The sequence below is a fragment of the Larus michahellis genome, chromosome 1, assembly GCF_964199755.1.
Source record: "Larus michahellis chromosome 1, bLarMic1.1, whole genome shotgun sequence".
Taxonomy (NCBI): domain Eukaryota; kingdom Metazoa; phylum Chordata; class Aves; order Charadriiformes; family Laridae; genus Larus; species Larus michahellis.
The window spans coordinates 93,199,291-93,207,559 of NC_133896.1; the positions used below are offsets into that span (position 1 = coordinate 93,199,291).

The 8,269-nt window shown below is 42.7% G+C and overlaps 1 protein-coding gene across 1 annotated transcript in view; it reads right to left on the reverse strand.

The window, feature by feature from the left end:
* The window catches only part of ATP6V1A (ATPase H+ transporting V1 subunit A), a 30,497-nt gene extending 22,336 nt beyond the window's left edge, over window positions 1–8,161 (reverse strand). Inside the window, exon 1 of the mRNA XM_074593399.1 lies at window positions 8,032–8,161. The gene's annotated coding sequence lies outside the window, so the exon portion shown is untranslated. The remainder of the gene's footprint in view (window positions 1–8,031) is intronic.
* Window positions 8,162–8,269: the final 108 nt, after the last annotated feature.

Genomic DNA, 8,269 nt, shown 5'->3' on the forward strand with positions numbered 1-8,269 from the left:
GCTGTCCAGCTATACGAGGATGTGTTGCAAGGGCCTCATAAATAACAGGATAATCACTGACACAGATTTTCTGTAACTTGGACGGTTTATAGTTCCCCTTCTAACAGATGATATTTTTAAGAGGAAGTATTAAAAAAATACAGTGCCTAAGTTACTAGACAAATGCAGAAGTTAGGCAGCATTTCTGCATCTAGAATCTGATATATTGTCCCGGGAGGAACAGCATGCCCAGCACTCTTACACAGGTCACTTGGAAGGAAAGTCAAATAGTATTCTCAGGAAATTTGCTCCCTCATACTATGCAGAGTTATAATTTTATTATAATACAGCAGGAAAAATTACACCAGATTTCTCAGTCACTGAACAACAGAATTGCTGAGGTTGGAAGGTACCTCTGGAGATCACCTAATTCCAATCCCCTGCTCAAAGCAAGCTAGATCAGCCTCTCAGAGCCATGTCCAGCTGCATTTTGATTACCTCCAATGATTAAGACTCTACAACTCTCCAGGCAACCTGTTCGAGCTTTTCGGTCACCCTTACAGTAAAATGTGTTTTCTTATGTTTAAAGGGAATTCCCTGTATTTCAGTTTGTCCTCATTGCTTCTTGTTATTTCAGTAGATACCACTGAGAAGAGCCTAGCTCCATCTTCTTTGCTCCCTCACACTAGGTATTTATATACTTTACAATAAGATTCTCTGAGCCTTCTCTTCCTGAGGCTACACAAACCCAGCTCTCTCAGCCTCTCCTCATATCAAAAATGCTCCAAACCCTTAATGGTCTTTGTGGCCCTTTTCTGGATGCACTCCATTATGTCCATGTCTTCCTTCTACTGGAGAACCCAGAACCAGACACAGCACTCCAGATGTGGTTTCTGCAGAGCTTAATCAAGGGGAAAAAAACCACCTCCCTGAACCTGCTGGTAGCATTCTTCCTAATGCAGCCCAGGACAGTGCTGACCTTCTTTGCCACAAGGACACATTGCCAGCTCGTGTTCAACGTGGTGTCTACCAGAACCTCTAGTCCTTTTCTGCAAAGCCACTTTACAGCCAGCCAGTCCCCAGCCAGTAGCACAGCATTCCTCCCCAGGTGCAGGACTTTGCGTTTCCCTTTGTTAAACTTCATGAGATTTCCGTCAGCCTATTTTTCCAGTCTGTGGAGGTCCCTCTGAACGGCAGCACAGCCCTCCGCTATGTCAAACACCTTCCAACTTTATATCATCTGCACTCTAAGGAAACCACACAGAAGTCACCTTCTCTGCTCAACACAATAATGCAGTTTAGTCTTCTCTTTACACAGACACCGAGAAAGTAACTGTACCAACCTTCTTGCCATAAGCCTAGAGTTAGAAGTATCATTGTTTCTTAAACTCAACAATATGAACATTCTTCCATTTAATTGTTCATACAATTCCAGTATACCACAGGGCACTTTGAGGCCACCTCTGCTCTCGACAGGTCAAGAATCTGCTTAAGTGATGCTCAGCTACATACTGTGGATCCATCTACAACCATAGAAGACAATCTTTCACACAACTTTTTCTTGGGTGCTGTAACACCCCTTCCTCTCACGTGAGAGCACATATACAGGTAAATCCAGGTGTAATCAAAAAAAGAGACAGGAAATAGAATCATGATGCCGCTATCCGCACAGCACACTCATCCTCAAGTCTGATGCCTTCAGGAATTACAATGGCTACAAAGGGAGACTGTACAACATGGTAATTCATGAAGCCAAACACAAACTCCTACTGCCTTCTTCCTAAAAACAGATGGGGACTTACCTGTGGGTATGCCAATACATACGAGCCCGATACTTCAAGCAAACAACATGTCTGGCACACAAGCTCAACATATATGAAATATATTTATATTTAACACATATATACAGCATAAGAGAATCTCCCATGCAAGAAGTACCACCACCACAAACTGTTGATCAAGTATCCAAGCTTTTATTCAGAAACTTGGGAGATTCCTCCAGTTAGCCCAGAACAGGAGTAGAAAAAAAGCTGTGTTTGAACACGACCAAGACGTTAGCAGCAGCAATAAATCTAGATAGAAAGGCTGGTAAAGCATTCATCACATAACTGCTTTGACCCACTGAAGATTTGATCAACTCAGCAGATGACTATCCTTCTGACTTGAAATCCAGTTAACACACTATATCTAAAATTGACAGACATCCTAGCTTTATCAATTAAAATACTCCTGTTGCTAGAGAAAGCCACATTGTCCACACGAAAAAAATCTTCGTCAGCCGACTGGCTATACGCTACAGAGTTTTCCATAATAGGGTTTTCTACACTGATTCTTTCCTCTCAGCCCAGAAGGCTGCTCCAGAGGAGCTCTAGGGGTGGAAACAGATGAGTCCTCCCTTATTTCTTACTTGCTACACTGCTTCACAAGTTTCCTACTGCGAAAAATTTGACAGTCCTTTCAGCCTGTTACCCATCCTGCCCCTTCTTTGGCTTGATAGACTTTCACACAAAAGAAAAATCTAATGCAACTGAGGTCCAAGCCATAATACATAATACTAATACAATATTCATTTTTGTGTTCCACAATGGCCTTCTTTTCTTATCCTGATCCTGTCATCTAACTGCCAGGGGCTGAAAAGTTCTGCAGCCATCTGCTTAGTGCGATGCTCAGCCATTTCCTCTAGATGAGCAATGTTTTCACTAACCTCACTAACATTACTGCAAAGCTAAAACCCACCCTTGCTTTTATTAAATAAAAGTCACTCTACTTTTATGTGCATTTGGCATTGTTACTCAAAACACTTCTTGTTGCTCTAACCTTTAAGATGACAAACATCAAAATGAAACGAACACAAAGCTGTACGCAATTATAGCAGCAAACTTGGCTACAATTCAGTAGAGTCACTTCCAAATACTCAAAGATTCTTAGTTTAAGGGACAAAAGGTGTGCAATCTCATAAAACAACTATTTCTAGATTTGTAAGTCAGGCTCAGTTTCACATGCAGAAACATATTAGTACTTTAGGCTCATTAAAACACACCAGCTCCTCTATGACCCTCACCACTACCTAACCTCTTGTCCCTAATGGTAATAGCTAAAATAGCAAGCACAAGTTTGGAATAAGAGTTTCATCATTACACTTAACTTCCAGAGGAGTCTTTAAAGCAGAAATATGATGGAATCTTCAGTTTATTATGTGAGGTATTTGACAACTAGTTTGAAGAGCATGTTTGCATGAACGTCTTTGAGAAAGATCTAATACCCCTAGCAGATAGAAGTACTCTTTTACAGCACTTTGGTATAATGAAACACCTGGTTGGAATGACAACACACATATGGCATTGGATTCCAGTAAAAGGAAATTAAGTTGAGGTTGACTTTTCCTATAATGGAAAACTTCATCTTTATGTTTTAAAGCAAGTTAAGTCACATTTGGAGATTTTATTTTCAATTACCTGAAGTATTTACAGCTTCTTTAGAACAGACAGAGCCCCTCCAACATATTAAATTTTAACATTGATTGAACTACATATTGTGGTGGTTGTCTGAATACGTACAAGGTGATGCAAATTTATCTCACAATAACAAAATCCTCAAGATCTCAAGGATCTAGAGGAAATTCACATAATAGAATTGCCTTTTTAGAAGTCCATACCAATGTTATCTGCGTTTAGCCAGAAATACCATTTTTTTTTCTGAAGAGCTGCTTTTTAAGGTATTACTTTCATATTGAGAAACAAAACAATGATACAGTGTAATAATGAGAATAACCAAATGCTTGTCCCACTAACTGAACTTCTTGGAAGATGCAGTTTCTTTGCTAGATTAAAATATTGAAAAATAGGCAAGTAATTCTTCAGGCTGCTAAAGAAAACTTGCATACCCGAAAGCTTTTTTCCAACTATAATAAACTATTTAATAAAGGCACAGTTTTCTCTGTCTAAAGCTAATACCTTTCCCCATAACCTTTCTAACCCTCATCACACCCAACCATCCTAACCACAACAGGACTGCTCTTCGTGCTTAGGGCACAGAATGCAGACCAGCAGCATACACTTTTACATAGTCTTAAACAACAACAAACTCCAGCACGTGAGCGTAGCTTATAGCATCCTAAAGACAGTATACAGTGAGGGCAACGTTACATCTTCACACTGCAGATTTCGTCATTTTTCTCAGGACATCATCCGGCAGAAAGAGTTAGGTGGGACAGTTGAGAGACTGGTCAGTTGAAATTTACCAGTGCACCAACCCTTCAACTTGGCCATGAGAATCCTTACAATACAAACAATCTTCAACTGATTAAGAAGGACAAAGATAAGACTTTCACATTATAGAGATACCCTCTAGGAACACCACTTCTCTTTTCAGCAGTTCATTTAACTGTTTAGCAGGACAAGTCTCAGCTCACTGGGGTAGCAATGGTCTTCGAAATTATTCTTCTCAGGATTAAACAGATGTCAGACAGCTAATGCAGAAAGCCCAGCGCTATAAAAACATGGCCACGATGGCAGATTCCCGTACTAGTTTCAGTACTTCCTGATTACTTCTGATTTGAACTTTTTAAGACACCCACAATGGACTCTCCAAAATGCTGTAAACTATGACAAAATTAAATACTTGCCAAGAACCACCATGCATGTATTAGACCACTGCCAGACAAATTATTTCTGAAGAGAGTGAGCAGTGACACTGAAATTTACAGTTACACAAGCTCAGGGATGCATTCAAGCTGATGAACCAAGAAAATAAATTCAGCAGCTAAACTTGATCTTAATTTGCCATTTGGTTCAGTGATAGTAACAAAGTCTGTTAGACTGTGACTTTCAGGATTTATCTATATACATCTTACTGGTTTTCAGAGTAAGTGTATCATTTCAGTAAAGACAGACATTATAAGACAAAGCTTGTTACAGCAGCCATATGATACATGGAAGTCTAAAAAGCTAGCAGCAAATGGTCGATCTTTCTAAGAAGTGGGGACATCTAACTTTGGGAGAATTTGACAAAAACAGGAGAAATAAAAGCATAGATGAAATAAAGCAACCAAACCAAAAACATTTATGAGACTGTAGAACTTATTGCCTTGAGATATGAACAAACATGAGATTTAGTACAAACTTAGCTATCCACTTTCAAAGGGGAGTAGGGAGTGGACACAACAAAAAGAACAAAAAAAAAACCTTTTCAGAACATAAAAGAAGGTACAACAACGACAGTCAGAAGATCCAGTCTAAGCCAGTTTTGCATGTTCAACCTTTAGGTGATTACTGGCTTAATCTGTACAGGAAGAAAGGGTTGAAAAGTTTAGATTCATTCCGCTTCCTCTGCTGTAGTAGATCCTTATTTCTCTCTGTCCTGCTGGAAGGCTAAAGAAGTCACATGTTTTAAGATGGTGAGTAAGAGTGAACGAGCATGATATTCCAGTTGACTACATCCTCTGTTTTTCTTGGTATAGTTCCATTCTAAAAAAATCATGTGGATACCATTGTTCAACAATACCTCAATATTTCCAAGCCTAAAACCCCCCACTTTTCTTTGCAACCACTGATATAAGTATGGAGGAAAGAAAATCTATTTCAGATCCAGGCAATGGAGGTTTTTTAAAAAAATACAGGGAGAAAGAAAAGGAACACCTATTACTTGGCTAGCAATAGCACGTAACGTTTTTTGGTCAATGCCAGAGCAACCAAAGATATCAACCAGGTTTATCCTGTAATCCTTTTACTCTTTTTAAAAGGCCAGGTATGTCCAATTAGGAACACAGCTTTAGTTCACAAACAAGCAATTTAAAAGCTTGAGGGAAAAACTTCAGTAGGAATTTTTAGGGCTCAGGAACTCAAAGAGACAGTATTATGGTGTCAGAACACAAGAAGTGAAACTTAGTGCCTCTAAATGTATCTCCAGGGGAATCATCTAGTAATCTGCTGGTCTGTAGTTGCTTTGGATGACAATGTGCAATACCAGTACCCATGTGTGTCTGGAAGATAAATGCGCACAAGTCATGCTGGGAAAAAATTCAGACAATATAAGCACACTGAAGCCTGCAGACTTTGTAAGTCAGGGTTAGTGAGGTACAAAACAGTTAATATATACTTATACCAAAATAAAAGCTAAATTTAAGCTAACGCTGTATAAAAATTAAACAAAATTAAACAAATAGTACTTGTTGTTCACAGCTCAACCCTAATATTAGCACTATCTGTAGAAAACAGTTCTTGATTTGGAAAATGGAAAAGCTGCATTTACAGGAAATTGAGATCTTGTGTTACTGTTGCAACACAAGACTTCAACCCCCATTTGAACAGTCAGCTGATACCAGCAGTCATTTTCCAACATTGTCTTAATTTCTCCTTTCCCATCCTCTCAAGTTGATGTCCATGGTGGTTTATTACTTCTGAACGCCATGCTCTGTCCCCTGATGATAAATTTAATCCTAGTTTTTCCCCCCACATGAGAAAGTAAACTGTTTTCAGGAAGACTTGACATCATAAACTGACAAGCACGGCAAAAGTAATCTGCAACATTATTGGTAATTCAAAGACCTGCAGACACTGATGTCACTTCACATATTCTTAAGCAGAAAATAATAAAACATAGATAGTATTAAATATTTACGCTTGCTGATAATTGAAAAGGCCTTTAAAAGTACTGTATAGAGAAGCCAAACGTTCAGCTGCCGCAGACCTGCAAAGTGCTGAAGTCAGCACAAATACAGCAACTTACAGTATATTGAGGATCTGTCTCAGTTATTCAAACTTCCACTGGCAAATGCCAACCTGCACTCGGCAAGTTCTAACTTTAGTGCTACAAATGGGTGGGCTAATGAACCACCTTTAGCATGCTGTCAGCAGGTTTTCCCTTTTTTCCACCCCCTTTCCACTTCATCAAGTGGTATTAGCATTTGAAACACCATGCTAGATCAAATAGCCAGTGTACTTTGCTGAAGTATTGCATTACAATGAATAAAACTATCACCAAATTGCTTTTATTCCCAGCTAGAGTACAAATTCACTGACGGAAGCTAGTAAAATCTTAGGAAGAAATCACTTTGGGCAACTGCATTGAATGGACAGATCTCAATACATACGTGTCATATACTCACAGCTATCTGTAATGTGTACGATATCATCCAGAACCCAGTCACATAAAACTTCTTTCTTGCCTTTAAGTGAATTTTAAGTGTGATGTTTGGAATACCTCATCTAAATCAGGATTTTGTCACTGGGTACAGGAATAGGAAATGCATTTGATTTGCCATCAGTATTTTCAACTACAAAACAACAGGTGGGCCCTTTTACTAAGGAAGAGTTGCGGTCAGAAGCCACTAGCAGCATTCCTGTTCCATAACCTTGCCGCTTGCTCACTGCGGGGCTATGGTCAAGGCACAGAAAGATTCAGTTCCGCCCACCAAAGATGGTGGGTGACCCGGCAAAGAAACCCACCTGCTGTTACCGCTTTTCTTGTTAATGTATTCTAGCATAACCCTGGGATATCTTGTTGGGCGTCTTTGAGAATGCTCAACAGGTTTCTCGCTCATGGAAACCCAACTCAAGGGGCTGCTTTGCTTTCCAGGCCTTTTCTCTCTGAGAAATAGGACCAGGAAGCAGCACGGCCGCCGCCGGTGGGCTCTGCCTCTGGCAAACGGCCTCCTGCGGACATCTCGCCTCAGTCAGAGCCGAGCAGGCGGACAGCCTCGGCCTCCGCTCGCAGCACAGCCTCCTGCCCTCACCACGCCCCGGGGCAGGCGGGGCAGGAGGTGAAGGTCGGCCGCCGGGGGGCCCTGCCCGCCACCCAGGAGCCACCAGGCTCCGGCAGGGGCGCTTTAGAGGGTCCTGCCGCCCCCCGGGAGCGCTCTCCAAGGCGGGGGACGGCCGTTGGGGGAGGGGGGGGGCGGCTGCGCGCGCTCCCTCAGAAGGCGGCTCGGCGAGGAGGCCGCTGCCACCCCTCCCGGGCAGGTACCGGGGCGGAGGTAGGGGAGCAGCGGCCGGGCACGCCTCGGGAGAGGTGGGGGCGGCAGGAGTAGGGCAGGGTGGCGGAGAGACACCTCACCTGCAGCCGGAGCCGGCAGACCCGAAGCCCCACTCCTTCCTCCGGCGGCGGCCGCGGCAGAAGCGGCGCTCGATCAGCTGACGCCGGCCCCCTCCGCGCGCATGCGCCGCGGCCCACGCCGGAAGCACCCGGCGCGAGCCGGCCCACCCCGCCCACTTCCGGGAGGAGCTTCAGCCTCCCCTCCCCCACCCGTCCCGGGCCTGCGCCCGGCCGCCCGCGCGAACCGGCAGGGCCGCGT